Below are 18,599 nucleotides of genomic sequence, written 5' to 3' on the forward strand. Positions count from 1 at the left end.
AACAAATGTGGGCATGAGGTGGTTCTGACACTTAGGCTAATCATCTGTTGAATGTGTACGCGTTGCTTTACTGGAACATTCCTGCTGTAAAACCACCCTGGCAGACTTTTGAAATGACACATTAGTAATTAAATCGTCTTTCGGTCCATCGTTTTTCACGCGTAAACTGTGAAAACTGAATCGCTCCGCCGCAGAGGACCAGTGAATGCGCCGTTAACTGATCAGCGGGAAGGCCGTTCATCTTATTAGCAAAGCTCGTTAAACCGACCACAACAATGACGAGCACTGTTGTGTGTTATTGGTCCCCGTGCAACCGCTGCGCTGCTGCCAAACCGCCACAGACGGAGAAGAAAGAGAGGCAGGTAAACGATAATGTATGCTGCCTTTTCAGTCCACGGCAAACAAGTGAAATTATGAACGAACAAATAAAGGATGATGTTGACGGAGAAATGAAGAGATCAACTGAAATTGCGCAGGAGCATGGGAACGAGAGGAAGAAAGAGACCAACAGAAAGGGATTTGTGTCCAGCTAGGTTAGCCATGTGTGTCAGCGAGTCTGTTCCAACGTGATGAATAGAGACTAAAGATATTAGAATATGAGGGAGAGGGAGAGAGAGATAGCAAAGGGAGGCTGAGAGGATAGGAGGTGGAAAGCCTCTTTTTTTTCTATTCTTCCCCATAGAGAAATGAGAGAGTTAATCCCCAGGAGCTTACATTTGTTTTATGTTTTTTTCTCTTTATCTCTCTGTATTTCAGTATTTCTGGCTTCTGACATTCTCTCTGCTCCCTCCTGATCTTGGCTTTTTCTCCCTCTTATTCTGTCTGTTTGTTTCTGCTCACATTCTCCCCCCATGTCCTTCTCTTGTTGAATTCCCTCTGTCCCCAAAAACCCCATCTTTTCCTCTGTCCCCTCCATCCCTCTGATTCCTTGCAGGGTTTATGGGTTTATGTTGCATGGTAATCTCACTGCAAACATTTATCTGCTCATTCTTTCTCTCCCTTTCTTCTTTTTTTTTTCTTTCCTTCTTGTTGCTCAGTAGGACTGCGTGTTCTGGAGTGATGGTGCTTATAGGATATTTACATTTGATTTGTGCACACGGCACCCAGACGAGGGAAGAGCAGCACAAGGAGCAATGAAATGCTGAACGGAAAAGATTAAAGAAGAGAGACGAATGTGACTAAACAGAGCAGTAAATTCTAATTCAGAGCAGAACACCCCAGGTAAAGGCCAACGCACAGCAGAATTCCAATGAAACCCATCCAAGACCTCCATCAGGAAAAGTTTCATCTGATCTTTAAAAATCGGAGAGAAAGAAAATGATCTGTCTGTCCATTGGCCCATCCATCCGTCCGTCACAAAGTATTGTTTCTCTAGTTCCAGTGGGAATCTATTTCAGGTGGCTTTGTGACGGTAGGCTTGGTTGATCGAGCCGAGCATGTAATCTCATATTGGAGGATAACTCCATATCTTGCATCCTTTGAGCCCTCCCCAAAGAAAAGCAATTTCCCTCCATTGTGAAATGCCATTTTCTCCTGATAGTAGATCCCTTAAGCTTTCAAATTAAACATTGATCTCATCACTCAGTGTTCCCAAAGCTCTGATGGTTGCATCATCACCTGTGTACCTGTTTCATAAGTAATACCCTTTTTTTTTTTTTTTTTTTTTTTTTTTTTACACTAAGTCAGGCTGAAACGGAGAAGAGCTTCCCAAGGCCCCTAAATACGCCATTATAGGTTCACCCTATTTGTCAAATGAAAGCCTGGAGGCATGTTTCGTCACTTCTCTGCTTACAGGAAGTGACAGTGTTAAAGAAAGAAACGCGAAGTATATCAGAAACAGCAGCTAATCACTCCTTCCAGAGAAAGCTGGATTACCACGTCAGGTGTTGCTTTTCTCATCTTTTTGGATCCTTTAAACATAACCGGCTTGATAAAAGTAAGTGTTTACTGGCATGGCATTTTAGCATTCCCGAGTTTTGAAATCTGTTCAGTTGCCATTTGAATTTGCCAACCTCTGAAGGTACCAAGGGCACAAAAAGGGAGAAAAATGTCAGTGACATTCAACTGTTTTAAAGTTTGAATTATAATGCCAGTGTTGGCTCTGTCAGACGGAGGATTTCAAATTCCTAGATATTTTATGAAATGAGACTGCAATTATTCCATTTTGTAAGTGTGCCAATCCACACAAGTTCCAATACTGCTCAGTACTGCGCCATCCAGAAAAGAAGTGGAAAATGATCAAGATAGTCTGTCTCTACAGCAAATACTTTTCTTTTTTCTTTTTTAAAGATTATCTTTTGGGCATTGTAGGCCTTTATTTATAGGACAGCGAAGACATGAAAGGGGAGAGAGAGGGGGAATGACATGCAGCAAAGGGCCGCAGGTTGGATTCGAACCCGCGGCGTTGAGGACTAAAACTTTGTTTATGGGTGTGCGCTCTACAAGGTGAGCTACCCAGGCGCCCCCTAAAATAAATACTAATTATCATCTTTTTTCCACCTACTAATTACATCTACAAAGGAAAACTCATGTTTTATCTAAAAAGACACATTTCACTATTTGTTCATCTCACTTTCTTTGACTGAAAAAGCAATTGATTTAATTATTCTAGTACCAGAAGTTAAATTTGCATGTGCAATGTATGTAATAAAAGATTGATACTTGGTGTCTGTGTATTGATACAGTATTGTCACGATACTATGCTGTATTGATCTCCCCTCTCCCGCCACCCATATTAAGCTAATGCTCTTATTCAGGATGGGGAAAGGATGAGTGCAAAAGTAGTTTAAGCTTAAACCGCTAAAGAGCAAATATTACAAAAGACATCCAAAGAAGCATTAAAGCCACAGTCGGTGTACAGAGAGCATTTGTAGTGACATGCGTCTGTTACCCTCGGATGATCCCAGAGAAGTGATGGCAACAGGAATGCTTCATCAAAGGACTGATGTTTCAAAGACGCCTGATATGTTGCCTCCTGCAATTTATCTGGTGATTCATCCATCCACCCATCTGCCACCATCACCAACAGCTAAGCCTGTCTGCTGTTTAAAATCAGCCTTTTGTCATTTTTAAGTGGCCACACACGCTCAACAGGTAGTAATGAGCCTCCGGAACTGATTAATCACACTCCAGCACTGCATCCTCACAGCATCCACAAGTACACAAGCAATACACACAAACTCCAGCCTCCGACATCCCAGTAAGACAGCGTTAGATGATGGATGGGGATGGGAGCAGCTAGGGTATGGAAAACAAGCACAATCTGTAATTGAGTTCTGAACAGGCCAATGATAACCAAGCAGGTGGTGAGGTTGTTTTTTCCAAATGGTTTAATTTATTTTCTATCTGCCCGCTTTGGAACTTCTGACGTGTAAATGTATTTGCTACCAGCTTCGAGGAGAAACGACCTTGAATCAAGTTGTGATTTGGTACGGACTACTTCCTGGCATCCCAAGTTGTGATTGTTGCAGCTCAATGGACTTCTGGAACAATTGAATCACATGGCAGCTGTTTGTGTGAGTGGGTGGGAAAGGGCAGTGCCTTTTAAAAGTCTCTGCAGGTTTTCCAGAGTATTTTATTGATGTCTGCTTTTTTATATCTAGCTCTCAATCAGTCAGACTGCTGGGTAATCAATACTGGTAGAGGGCATTAAGACTGTGTGTGTGTGTGTGTGTGTGTGTGTGTGTGTGTGTGTGTGTGTGTGTGTGTGTACGCCCCCCTGGGAAAGGAATCTTCTCCCTAATTCCTGCTCCTTATCTATCCTCCCAGACACCCATCAGTGTCACATTTTTAAAGATATATGAGCCTGATAGTTAACGAGTTTTAACAGCATTTTCCTGCTCTACTTTACACTCTCTAGAAAGGCTTTTCAGGACTGGGTTGCACCCTCCACTGACTTTATGTGTTAATACTGTATATAACATTCACTGTTGTACCAAGTTTGTCATGTTTTGCAAATGCCAGACATTTTTCTGTAGGTTAAGGAAATAATTTCTTGCTGCCAGCGTTACATTAAACAGAGCTTGAACTTTAACTGGCTTCCACAGCTTGGTCTTACTGCATGCTGAAATCATGTCTTTCCTGTTTTTTTTTTTTTTTTTTTTTTTTGATCAACACATAAATTAATAAATAAATTAAATTTCATCCACTGCCAGATCCCGTTGTGTACGAGCCTTGGATCAAGAATCTACAAATGCACAAGCAATAGGGCGCACGTGCTGAGAGGAGCTATCTTGACCTGATTGACCGTCTTTTTTTAGGGACAAGTGTCTTCTACACAGCAGATCAGATGATTAGCAGATCAGGGGTCCGTTTCAGAGAGCAAGTTTAGTGAAAACACTGAGTTTGTTAACCCTGAGATGAGGGAAACTCTGGGTTTTCTGTTTCAGAAAGGGAGGTTAATTGAACCTGAGAGAGAGGGGTAACTCGGACTCCGTTACTATGGTAATTGAGCCTGTGAACCTAACCTGGTCGGGAGCAGGTTCTCTTCAAGAAACCTCAAGTTTCTCTGTCTCCTCCCTCTGACACGGCGCTCTTGCCACTTTCATTTCCTCATTTAATCATTCATTCATTCATTCAGTCTGTATCAGGCGCATTTTAGCACGGTTATCTGTATGAATAAAAAACGTATTGGTTTATGTTAGGCAGATTATAAAACGTTTTTTTCTCAAACATTGCATGTCCTTTTGTCGACGATCCCGTTGATGAAAAAGCTGTATTACTTACAGAGAGTTAACGTCGGGAGATGATATGGAGTCCTGACTAGATGTATTATCATTTTCACATAACCGATATGAGAGGTATTTTCTTCAGTCGATCATATACCTTAACCGTCCTCGTATCACTAACATCCACCATCGTGGTCGTGCTTTTACCAGCAGATTCTTTGTGTCGCATTACACAAAGAATCTGTTGTTTTTCAAACGGTTTTTACAACATTGGTGATGCGGCTCACATTAGTAAAGCCACTGTATGTAGAGCCGTCAGAAGAGTGAGACTGATCGCTCTGAAACGTTTTTGTAGTGTTCCCTGGACACAAACCAGTGAGAGCCATTAAAAAGAATTAAATGATTATAAATTATATTTCTGTTAATGATCATGGTGCTGCAGGCTCAGAATGGGATCAGCTTACTTTTTTCGCCCGCAGGATTGCACCTAGATGAAATTATAGGTGTAATACCATTTCAGTTTTCACCAGTAATATTATAGGTTACCTGTGATTAATATATGACATTAATACACTGTCGATGCTTACGCATTGACTCGAGCAGCAATGTTCTCCCACACCAATTCTCTCTCTTTGCAGCAGCCGCTCTGTTGCTTTTTTAACGGAATGCATGTTCAAACTCGCTGTATGTGCGCATGAGTATTTCCGCCGACCCGTTTGTTTGTGGTTGTTACCATGGTGAATCGTAGTATCATGGCTTCATTCATGCTGCCTTTTTATAGTGGTGGTGCACGCGCTTAGCTCTGAGTGAATCTACTCTGAGTTGAGTGAACCAACTCAAATCAGCTGTTCTGGAACTGAAAACTCAGTTTCCCATCTCAGGGTAAATCAACTCAGAGTTCAGGGTCAGACTCAGAGTTTGTTAAACCTCCTTCCTGAAACGGACCCCTGAAAACCGGCTTTTTGAGTTTGCTTTTTGATGTTTGTTGATAAACCTTTGGGCAGAAGCGCACTATAGTTTCATGGGAATTCTCACTTCAAAATCTCATTTTGGAATCATTACGCTGCAGCTATACTTAATCTGCAATGATGCTGCTATAAGCATTACACTGTAGTTAATGCATGCAAATTCAGCACACAAGTCAAATAAATGTACTGGATACATAATATGCATGTAAACAAAGCTGCAGTGGTAATGTAGCCACTTCTCATTGTGAAATAACTCCCATTTTAGAGAAATGTGAACTAATTATTAACATTTTGGTGATGACCAGTGTAAAAACGCAACAACCTGGAGTTGTTGTGTGCAGCTAAAGTTTGCAGCTCTGCCGCCAGACCAAGATTAATACTGCCAAGCCTTTGGCTGAGGCTAAAATAGAGTGTAATTTAGAAACTATCTCACCGTATCATGAAAACACAACCAGCGAAGAGACAGAATGGATGATTGTCCTAATATCCTCCTGCTGTTGGTGTGTGAAACTGCTATAGACTGAAATGACTGAGAAACGCATGCACGTACAGCCACATATATAGTACACACAATAAATATGATTCTTTCATTCAGAGGCCATGTGCCAAGAGAAGGCAATAATCTGAGAGAGAGAGAGATAATGTGACCTTTGACCACAATTTGTTCCTTCTCTATCTCTTCTTTTTTTCACAAATCTAAGACACACACACACACATATACACAGAAACCTTTGTCAAGGTTGTTGCGGTGACAGAAGAGGTCATCTGGATGAATGCCTCCTATTATGGGATATGTGCTCAGATCCCGGTTTGGAGGTCAAAAGGTTAAATATCCAATCAGCACGCAGTGTAGCTAAAACCTTTGGAACCAAGAATCAAAATAAGTTACAGGCGGAATCGATAGATGTCGATGAGGACGCATTTCATTCACAGCCACCCAGTATAATCCAGGCCAAACCAGATGGGCGACGAGCTTAAGTCTTCATTGATGTCCGACTGATATGAGATTTTACAACATTTAAGCCTCTAATAAGCCTGTCTTCAGTATCTATAAATTTGACCATTCTCGTCACTTAATGCAGTCAGCGTTGCCACAACAGCTGATTTTCTCATTGGCCGATGTCGGGTTGTTATTAACAGGTGAATTGTGCTCTTTATAGGAAATCCAAGACATTGATTTAACCCTGGTGTACAGGAATGGTATGTGTAGTGTGTTGATCCTTGGTATTTTAAATTGTTAATATTAGTATCCTTAATCATAACATTAATTTTTCATTTGTGATGCTTGAACATATGTGTAATCTACTTTTTTGTTGGGTTCCACACCCAACCATTCTTTCAGACTTAAAATGTTCAAAGATTTGTCTTTTTACTGTGGGTCCTGTCTGACCAACTATCTCGGAGTCTTATTTTACCTGTTTGTCTTTTTCCAGTTTCCAGCCTGCAGTTGAAGGATTAGAATATGCTGTTCTGAAATCGGCTTGTCAGCCTGCCAGCCACTGATAAGCACACTCAGGATCGATTTGATCTGCCTTTAATCTATTCAACTTTTTCAGGCGAATGAAAAAATGCTTAGTATGGGAGATGTGAGGTGCACGATACGGTGACTTTGGGAACACGTCCCCAGAGGGCAAATGCATTGTAAGCTGCATTTTCAGGCATGAAATCATATTAAATATGCATTTTTTACAAGTCCTCTTTAACAAGCTGCTGTAGGCAAAAACAAGCTAAACAATTCAGAATATTTCTCTAGTAACCATGACGGACAGAGATCACTGCTAAAAGAGACGGAGGCAAAAATATGAAAGTGCCTTAAGTAAGAAAGAAAGAGAGGGGAAAAACGCCACACACAAATATAATCATGTAATAAAAGAAGGAAGCACGAAAGAATGAATGAAAGAATTGCCGACAAAGTTCTCTGTGGGCTTTCACCAATCCTTCTCTGTTGCTCTTTATATCTCTGAAAGAGAGGGAGCCAGTTCAACAGAATGCTAAACAGGCAAGTGGGGTCTGACGTATCAAAGCCAATTCACAAGCCTTTTGATTCCACACACACACACACACACACCCACACACCCCATTGGAAAGAAAAATGGCAGAACACGCCTTTACCTCATTACTGGTGTGGGATACGTTGGGGGTTTTCTCCTCTGCACGGCAACACAGATCTGCCGAGGGGAACAGGAGACAGAATTTAGATTAATCACATGTTAGAACGACCATTTATTGAAGAGGAAAGGGTAAACAGTAGTATGTGATTATGATGTAATATGATGTACTGTATATCTCATTGTGTGTGCAGTTATGCTGGAGGTAGAGTCGGCAAAGAGATGTGTGGCTTGTTTATATCAGGGTATTTATTGGAAGGATAAAAATGAAAGTAAAAGAAAAGCAGGAAATAAACAAATATGAAGTGGTTAATTATGCTAATTTAAACATTAGCAATTTAACAAACAAAGCTTTTAACCTTAAGTACGTGAAGCTGTCAGATACTCTTTCTAGTCTGCCTTTCTTAAGCTCTCTAGAATGAATTTCCAAGTTCAACATTTTTTATTTTTCCAACCCATTAAATAACTACAATAACAAAGACTGCAGGCTGACAGCATTCGAGCAGAAATACTGCAGGGATTTGGGATTTTCAACATTCATATTGCCCTCCCAAATGTATTGCATTCCACTATCTCATGACACCAACGACACTGTAGTGAAAGGTTTAAAAAGTAAAGAATAGCTCAGTTGGTAGAGCGGGCGCCCATATACAGAGTTAGTAGTATAGTTTACTCCTCGACACCACCGGGCCAGGTTCGACTCCGACCTGCGGCCCTTGTGCTGCATGTCGTTCCCCCTCTCTCACCCATTTCATGTCTTCAGCTGTCCTGTCAAATAACGGCCTACAATGCCCAAAAATGTTTATATATATATATATATATTTAATTCATGTGTTGACCAAGCCAGTACGGCTCTAAATTAACCAAGCCTCTTCCTGTATGTACAGTGCACCAGCCTGCAGCTAGTTTCTGCTTGTTAAGACTTTCACCATACAGCCTGATGTATGAGCACAGAGTGGACAGACTGCAGTCTAAACATGGACACAAAAACAAACTCTGAGTTCAGCTGTAAACTGTTGTTGTCCTGATTCATTACAGTTTACATCACATCCCAACAACAGATCATCTTTTTTGATTGGCTGGAGGGTGTCTTTAAAAATTGTATATCTGACCTGGAGGTGCGACCCCAGTGGTTTTGACAAATTCGGTCCAGAGTTCTGCATTTTATTTTCATGTGCGCACTGCGGGTTTGGGCAAAAAATATAAATGTTGCTATGAGGTATTGCGTTCAGTATTAAAAAACAATGTTGGTGTCATGTAATCTTTAATGAACTTTTCTCATAAAGAGAGCAGAACTGACATTTTATCACATTTATTTACAGCCTGGTTTGCCTCTGTGCATCAGTACTACATTATGGTTCAGAAACTATTGAAAAACAAAAAAGTGGTGCGTTGTGTGACATATATTCCTTTGAGATGAACAGCCAATGACTACGTTTACATGCACATAATATTCCGATTTTTGCCCTTATTCTGAAAAAGACGATATTCCGACTAAGCTGTTTACATGGCTAAAGAAAGTGAAGATTCCACTAATATTCCCGTTTACATGTAGCTGAGCAAAATACGTTTTTGTCAAAGTTTTCCAGCGGCGGCGGACTTGTTGGACCGTGTGAACACTGCGTCCCTCTCTCATTCCTTCAACCAGCTTCTTGAAAAGGTCGGCGTAGCGATGTGTGCGCATATCCAAAAACCTGTTGATATCCGAGTCTTTGATCATGTTTAAAAGTAGCTGTTTCTCCTTATTGGGTCTGCAGCCTTGCAGACTGTTGGCTGGTTGGTTTGTGTGCAGCAACCATAGCAACGCACAGAGCAGACCATAAGCCGTAAACTGCGGTAAAAACCCAGATTGACACGCATATTCTGAATGCGCTGTATACATGTCCAAAGAATGCCTCTAAAACCTAAATAATACCGGAATATCCCACGTCATAATCGGAAAATGCTTAATTCGGAAAAAGGCCTTATTTTGAATATCAAACCGGAATATGCTGTTTACTAGCCTGACAAGCCAGACCCACATCAAGATGTTGGGTTTGGGAACTCACCATTGACAGGGCTCAATCCGATGGGCGGGATGAACGGTTGTCTTTCAAATTCCCTCTGCACGCAATAGGATAGAGCTACAACCAACCAGAGCAACGAAGAAGCCTTCTGGTCGGCAAAACTCCGAACACATCTTCCTTTTTTAAGAATGACTTCAGTGCCGTTCTTTTCTCAAAGAAAAGTTTAACTCCAAGTCTTCCAGAGTCGTGGCCAAAGCTGATTCAAAAGAATGCTGTTCGCCAGCAGCAGCAGCCATCATCTTCGTTTGTTTGTTATTACCGTCGTAACTCTGCCGTCATTACGTTAAGCCCGCCCACCGACTTTATACACGATGTGATTGGCCCGACTGGAGTTTGGCTTTTCCAGCTCGCAAGCCAACCTAGAGTTGCTAGACCACCTGGCTGCGTCTAGATTTCTAGGCTAGCTGTTTACATGACCTGTATCAAATTTGGAATATTGTTATATTCGGAATAATAGTGGAATAATGGTGTGCATGTAAACGTTCTCAGTGTTTAAGTATTTTTTTTCGGTGTTCTGTGGCAAGAATAACGTTACTGGTTCATGCAATGTGGTGGAATGAAATTTGTGGACTACAACAAACTTTCAAAAAAGAATGCCTATTTAAAGTCAGCCAGTGTCTTTTTTTGTGATTGTATAACCACAATAGTGCAGTCCAAGAAAACGTTCTTTTCCTTAACCTCATCCATTATTTTCGTGTACCAGGACTAACTAACTAATGTGTTGCTGCTTACATGGCACACAGTGGCGCTTCAAATGTGAGCAGAGGTAAATTGTGCTCAAGGGCACTTCAACAGCCAACTGAGACCATTTGTTTATGGGACTGTGGCTCTAACTGCAAAACCAACCTGCTAAATCTCAGCTTTAAATTGCCAGTTACTAATACATACGGCTCACTTGTACCACAAGAAATGTCACAAAATGAGTATGTGCAGCAGCATTTCATAGTGCTAAGGCTTGTGTATGGAGCAGCACTGATTGGAAGCAAGTGGACTAACAGCAATGTGGCTTTCAAAGGCCGGCCCAAAGGTTGGACTCTTAAAGATTAGAATTGGTCACGAATGATTTTGAGGACATTTGTAATTGAAGCCGCTGCCTTTATGTTTCCATTGCATTCCCAGTTCACCTGAGGTGTTATCTGGGCAGGGAAATGAACAGGACATGTCCTCACTTCCATCAGTTACTTCCAGTGAGAAGCCCTTGAGCAAGCTACTTAACCCTGGCCTGTCGCAGTGGAGCGGCTCAGGGCCCGCGGTAGTGGTCCCCCGCGTGAGTGTTAACAGGGCGTTACTGAAAATTGAAATTCACTGGGTGAATAAGGGTAAAAGAAAAAACTCAGCAGTCTGGCAACATAAGATTTTTCTAAACGTTCCCTTTCATCCATTAATGATGTGGGTGTGATGGTGCATGAGTGAAGAGAGGAGGAGAAATACTGCAAGAGAGATATTTTACTACGCCGTAATGGCTAAATATCAAAAGGCCAAAAACTGCCTTTATCCTTGGTGCCACATTTCTTTTATCCACGTCTTTAGAAATGTGCAGTGAGAGATCACACAGCTCCGAGTACCGAGACTGCAATAATTAACCTCCCTTCCATTATTAGCAGGAACTAAAGATCAGCACAAGTAGCGTTGGTGGAAAAGACTTTTGTGAGGAATTGAATGTGTCTGTTTTGTGTGTTTCTTTTTTATTTCTTTTTTTCTTGAGACCAACAACCATAATAGAAAGACAACTCCAAATTCTAAGATGTTTAACACTTTTATGCCTGAGATAATTGGGCATTACATTGCTGCTTTCATCTCTGACACAGATGAAAGCGGTTTACTTTATTACATTACTCCAAACATACACATGGTGAATTAATAACTAATCTGTTGGGTTTAATTAGTTTCAACCCGATTACGTTTTTGTTTTTTTTGCGGGAAATTATGTTTGTAGATCCATTCTGTTCTATGCAAACAAGTTGTCAACAGATTGGAGCAATGCTTAATAAGTTGCTCAAAGACTTTTTGTTAATGTATGATCTGTACTGCTAATCCGTAAATCAAGAAGGATTTTGGGTCATTTTTGTTCCTAATATGTCTAATTTATAAGAAAAATAACTTGTTTGCATCAAATTTACAGCACCTTTAGGTTCCACCAACACTTTCATCATCAGCAGAGCAACATACCAAATCCTTATTATTCAGGGTTGGTAGTATCCCTCCTGTAAAACACCAATCATCATCATGCTATTATTATCACGCAGCAGATCGGCCTGCTTTGTATGCAGACAACGCTGACTCCTTTCACCTTGTTAAAGAAGAAGAAATAGAGTTTTATCAGAGTATCTGTAGCAACACGTGCTGACACAGCACATGCCGTTAATAGCGGCAATGCGTTGCGCTGTCCGTAACTACACCACAGATGTTTTCAAATGAGCCATGCTTTTTTGAAGCCCTCCACTAATCATCATTGTGTGACACGAGCAACGTCGCTGTGGAATTAGACCAATCACTATTGTGCTATCGTTATTTTCATTCTGAAGCTAAAGCTGCCTGCTTTGCATGCAGAGACGATTGAGCTCATTCCAACCAGAAAATGACAGCTTGTTATGTGAAGGAAAATGGATTTCACTATGCTGTTGTGTTGCAAAGAGACCCTGAGACAATACGGTCAATACTGTAAAGCACCATCTGAATTGGTTCTCGTGTGAAATGTGCAATGCATGAATAAAGGCCTATTGATTGGTAGTCTACTGCAAGCCACACTGTAGCGCGCGTGTTTCGCTGTATGCTCACAGGCTTCCACCAAGTAATAATATTTAGTATTGATTCATTTTGATGAATTGCATTTATATCTGAAGAGTGATTTCCCTCATCTTTAAAATTGGTGATCTCATGTTTTGATTCAGCAATAAATAACAATCCAGATAAGAACAGTTGAAAGACATTGTGATGTATGACTACACTCAATAGAGCCCTTGGTGTACAAATTATTGTTTTGGCTGCAGGCCTTTATTATAATATGACTTTTTTTTATTTTTATTGTATCAGGCAGATATGTGGATCTATACATTGAAAGCACTGCTTAGCTACCCATCATTGCAGTAAAATAATCAGAAATGTACCAGTTTCTTTTTGAGATTTTTGAGCTATGTCGAAGGCATGCCTACTTGCTCGCACACACACACACACACACACACACACACACACACACACGATATTTGCACACACAGATTTCAGGCACACATGCAAATAGACTGCTTGAAATGCAGCCATTAGTGTTGCGTCTGTCATTAGCTAAAAGGCCTGAAGCTGGAGTGAGACCAGAATAATTATTCTGATTATAGTCCTCTAGCTGAGCTCTATCCAAACACATTACACTCTCACGGATTAAAATCTGGTGTTTCATCTAGTTTGTAAATCAAGATGCTGGGATTTATTTGATGATAGCAGCCAATTGGGATCTCAACATTGCCTCTAAAGCTGGACAAAAAAGCCTAATTTTATGCAGGCCTATAAAGGCAAACCGAAATGTCTAATAGTTTGTGCGGAGTGAAGATAAAGTTTAAAGCCATTTTCTTACAAAGAATCTCCCAACACAGCTACTGCTCTTTGGGTTTATAGGGCAGTATAACAGTTGACCTTTACTTGGCTGGATCTGAGGGCCCTGAAGTCATTCCTGACCCAGAGTTTAAAACCCCTTTTGACCTCTGCAGACCTTTTCAACATTAATGCATGGTTAGCGGGAGGTGCTTGTCCTAAAATATAAAGGTTTTCCTCTCCAGCACTAACTGGCCACAGCAGTTAAATAGACTTTAACCTGGGAGGGAGAAAGAGCTGGTATCAATAACGTGATATATCTTTGTTCAATGGCAAGCTGTTTAAAATACCCATCATATGTAATCACAATGTCTCAAGTCACCGAACGGGTGTTTATGTAAGAAAGTGATTATACGCATGAATGTGAGAGTGAATATGGGCTTGTAACTGTGAGCATGTGTTCGTGAGTTTGATGCTCTCAGTAAGACTGCGGTGAAATGATGCAAGCAGAATGTGATAGCGACTTTCAGGATCAGCACAGTGGGCGCAGCTGGCACACACACACACACACACACACACACACACACACACACACACACACACACACACACACACACACACTGGCAGGGACTGGTGGATCCCAGCTGTGTCAGTATTATTCATGCGCCGGTTTGTATTCACAGGTGCATGGGCATATAGACAATCACACACAGGCACATTTTATTGAGTGTATACAAGCTGCTGAAGTGTTACCATGTACTGGTTCATACGTGGCAGCACTCACGCATTGCTTAAATTTCCCTGCATGATTTCCACGTACAGTCACATTGGCAAGCATTGTGCCAAGCAATGGGTCAGCAATTTATGAGAACTGTCTAAAAGGGGCACTGGTGTGTAAAACTACTGTATTTAGCTATGTGACTCTTCTTTATCGACACTCTTTTTTTTTTTTATCTTATTTTCGGTGCACAGTTCCTTTCATATATTCTATCTTAAGGCAAGCATCCTCCTCCTCCACCTCCTCCTCCTCTTCTTCCTCTCAACCCCTTTCTGACTCATTGCTGAGTCTAAAATAAAATCCTCCACAGGAGATGCAGGTGCAAGTGGCGGGCAGTTATTTTACAGGGGATTGGCTGGTAACTATAGGCCTTTTTTTTTTTTTTTTTTATCTTTGAGCTCAGACGTCCTGCTCCCACAATAGTGCTACTCCTACAACACTTGCTCTAGACAGCCGAGTATTTTTCCACTTCCTCATCTGAAAATATAAGCCCGGTTTTCTGTCAGCTGCTCTGAAATAGCTCTATGTGGTTATATAAGCCTGAAAGCATGATTGTTTTATCTCCACTCACAAGCAATGACTTTCTTACCCTCAAAAACATTAGATTCTACTTTCATTATTTTATATTTAAATATATTGCCAAGCATGAAAAGACCAATAACTGTGTGAAATGCATTAAGTCTGACAATAACTTGTGACAGAAACTCCAGTATTGTGCATGCAGCCTTAACGTTTTTATATATGTGTGTAAAGAAACATATTCCCCTACGTTTTCAGTTTTGTCTTATCAACCATGGCAATAGCGTAACAATAAAAGCCAAGCTAGTGCTGATGAAGCCACCTCATTGTTTTTTGCCCAAATTAAGATTTGGGCTGATATTTGTGAGTTTCAGATTGTGAAACATGCTGATATTCAATTTTACAATGACATGAGATCAATGTGGAACGTGTGGCTGTTGACATGGTTGCTTGATAATCTATTGCTTGATCGTCCGAATCTGTCGATTTACTAATTGATCGACAGACAACTAATCCATCAACCCGCGAATTGTAAGCACTAAATTATAATGTCATGGACTACAAACACACACATTGCACCACATGAAGTTAAATGGATATTCAAATACACGTTAGCTTTTGAAGTAAGCTGCAGTCACTTGAAAGCACTCAGCACTCTTATTAAATCTGCAGAATATGTGAACAGCAGTGGTGGGTGTAAGGTCACCGGCAGACATGTTGATGCTGTCTGCCTTTTAAAGCAGAGTTTGATCTGAACAGCCGTGACAAGATGGAGAACCCCCTGTAATTTGAAGACTTTGGATTTTTTTATTTACACCACTATATTGTGTCATTGAGTCCAGCAGAATGCTAGTGTGCTTGTATTTTACTGTCTAGACTTTGCAATCACAGCTTAGGTCCATGGGACACAGGGAACTACTTGAAGGCAACATACCGTCGATGAGCAATTTGGCTGAAATCCGTGAGCCATCAGTATTATCCTCTGGTGATGCTATTGTAAATCGTAACTCATTACATTTTCCACATTCATTTCTTTTTATTTGGTTCCGTCCCTGGAGAAGGCAACACTGCTCATTTACAAAAAGCTGTTTCAAAATCGGTGAGGTAATTTAAGACTCTTAAGACTTCACCCTCAGCATTCCTATGGCCACAGACTTCTTTATCGCTTTAAGGTTAAAAAAGAAGCTTTTATTATCCCCTTCAAGGTTCTTATCTGTACACACTAGTCATTTGCATCTTGTATGTACATTGTGTTCACATTGGAGGCAGCCACTTTATACAGCCTTCTAGACACAAACACACTCATACATAACAAATACCTAACGTGCGCACGCTCATTAAAACCCAACATAGAAACACTATGCACAGAAGTCACTAACTTCACCATAGATCCAGACACCGAGAGGGCAACACACATGTACGGAAGGCTTACAAAAACAAATGACGACAGCGTGGGTTACCGACGACATGACTGAGGGAGACGAGATATATTCTAGTTGACATGTTGACTTAGAGTCAGAGAAAAATGAGCAAGAGTCATTTAACTGACGAGGTGAGAGAGAGAGAGAATAAATATGCTTTTTACATATTCAGTTCTGCATGGCTGGGCTGCTTATGTATGTACTTGCACACTCAGTTATGACTTGCCTCACTTGTCGATGATTTTCATTTAGATAGTTTGTTATTGTATGACACGCTCTCTTACTCATATAGCAGTTCAGCCAGCACTACACACACACACACACACATGAATATATAATGATCTCTCACAACTCTATCTTGACACAGGCTTGGCAGTGTGATTTCTATCTGTTTAAACTAGAGCATAAGAAAAACAACAACCAACCAAGCTCACATCGGAGTTAAAAATAAAATCCTTCAGATCAGGAAGTGGCTCCTACTGACACATCACATACAGATAAAGAGATCGTTCCCATCAATTATGTACTGTATTTAGGAGTAAATGCCATCACTATCTCTGGAATATTATCCGAGAAATGTTCTTTTTAATTTTGATTTCCATTTGTGTGTGCTCTCGGTTGGATGAGCAGTTGGAAAGTCCTTCAGCTGGAGGACACGCTGAAGATTTAAAGCCTGGAAAGTGGGAAGCATCCTTTGTGCTACGGTGTCCAGCGAGATACTGAGTCATGAAACCTTTTCTAACTCATCATCCGGTTTATTTATAATGACAAAAGTATATGTGGATCAGTTAAATATTCACCTGTGAGCCTATTGGCATATCAAGAGCCCCTCGGTTGGGTCGTGACCTAGTCTTGCATTGCCAGACGATCACAATCGTCTTGGGCGGCGCCGAGTTCCAAACGCAGCGCCCGGTGCCTCTGCAAAATGGTCTTGGGAGGGAACTTATTTTGGTTGAACATTTGCACCCCGCAAACCACATACAATATTAAATGAAGTTAACTGTTCATGCAAAGCAGTAACGTGAGCTTTTTAAATTAGCTGGGTACATTGTTATACGTCATTTGCTCTTACCAGCGTGTACTTTGTCCACAGCAAACCTCCGCCAATCGGTCCCAAAACGTCCCAGTTAGGGAGGAAATGCCGTAAACATATTCTTTGTAAATCTTTACAATCATTCCCCGTAAGAACCAAGCAGGCCTGCCTTATAGCACAATCCAAACACTTTACTCAAAACTTGCCATTTTCAGCGTGTAGCCTGCTAGCTCGTAGTTTGTTCTTGTTTCCCGTAGCGAAGGGATTATGATAATCGTAAAACAAAGAGCGTGAAGTGGAGGGGCAAAGACATCCTTCTCGTGAGTCACACACCCGATGTCAGCCTTTATCCTGGAAATGTACTTCTGTTGATCCAGACTAGGTCGTGACCTGAATATTGAGAAACTCTTCCCTACCAGACACTGTTCTGTTGCTATCTACTGTTCCCATCTCTTTGGCAAATGGGCAAGAAAATAACAGAAGTTTCCTCCTGGGATCAATAATGTTTAATGTTATTACATTACTGCTCCACCATGTAAAATAAAGTATATAATTCAACACTGAAAAGGCTATTTACTTTTGGACGACCAAAGTGCAGCCGATGACAAATAGTATAGAGTTGAAGCTAAATTAAAGACTAGATTTTAACTTGTCACAGATGTTAATCTTTAACTAAAAGCCCAAGGAAATCATGTCAGAATGTGAAATTGCTTCGTGGTTATGTAGGTATTAGTTTTCTTCATGACAGTCACTGATTGGAGATCTCGGACTCTCCCCGCTTTTTATTTGCCACCCCATCACATGGATCCATGTAAACACAGGCTATCATTGTCCTGCCCACTAATTAATGAGTCCAGTCAGAGTGCTGGATGCCTGCACGCCCGGTCTTCCTCCTCCAGAGAAAACTGCTGGCAGTCCTATGAATCACCGCATTCAAATGATCTCGTGGTAAAAGAGCAAAAAATGATTGAAAACCAAAAGGAGAAATTCATGAGGCTGGATGAGCGATGATAAATGTATTAGCACTAGATGACATTTCCATCACCACCTCATCGATCACCTTTGGGACATTTTAAGTGTATGTGTGTGCGTGTGTGCGTGCGTGTGTGTCATGCAGATGTGTGTGTCGGTGTCTATTTGTTTGTCATATGCAGAATCAGGCCGATGAAAACGGCTCTCCCCCACCCCCGCACAAACACACACACAAACACACCATTTAAATCTATCTGAAGATAGGGACATTTTAAACACTGAGATGTTGCACATATGCACTAGGCTATAAAGATTTTTGTGTTAACTGTGTTAAATCATATGGCTACAACTTCCCATCCCTTCTTCTGTCATGAAATCTTCTAATAGTGTGTTTTGTGTATATTGCTTTTTTATTTTCTTCCAAATTAGCTGTTTTTGGACTAACTGACAGTGCAGCTTCCTTGCATACTTTGTTGTAGTAAACCCACAATTGATCTTTTTTCACTAAGATTTCTATATGATACAGATTTACTCGAGCTGCTCCC

At 40.9% G+C, this 18,599-nt stretch overlaps 1 protein-coding gene across 1 annotated transcript in view; it reads right to left on the reverse strand.

The window, feature by feature from the left end:
- cdh11 (cadherin 11, type 2, OB-cadherin (osteoblast)) overlaps positions 1-18,599 on the reverse strand; it is an 85,687-nt gene that overhangs the window by 39,197 nt on the left and 27,891 nt on the right. Inside the window, exon 2 of the mRNA XM_028603685.1 lies at positions 7,748-7,803. The gene's annotated coding sequence lies outside the window, so the exon portion shown is untranslated. The remainder of the gene's footprint in view (positions 1-7,747; positions 7,804-18,599) is intronic.

The sequence above is a fragment of the Perca flavescens genome, chromosome 17 (assembly GCF_004354835.1).
Source record: "Perca flavescens isolate YP-PL-M2 chromosome 17, PFLA_1.0, whole genome shotgun sequence".
Classification (NCBI taxonomy): Eukaryota; Metazoa; Chordata; class Actinopteri; order Perciformes; family Percidae; genus Perca; species Perca flavescens.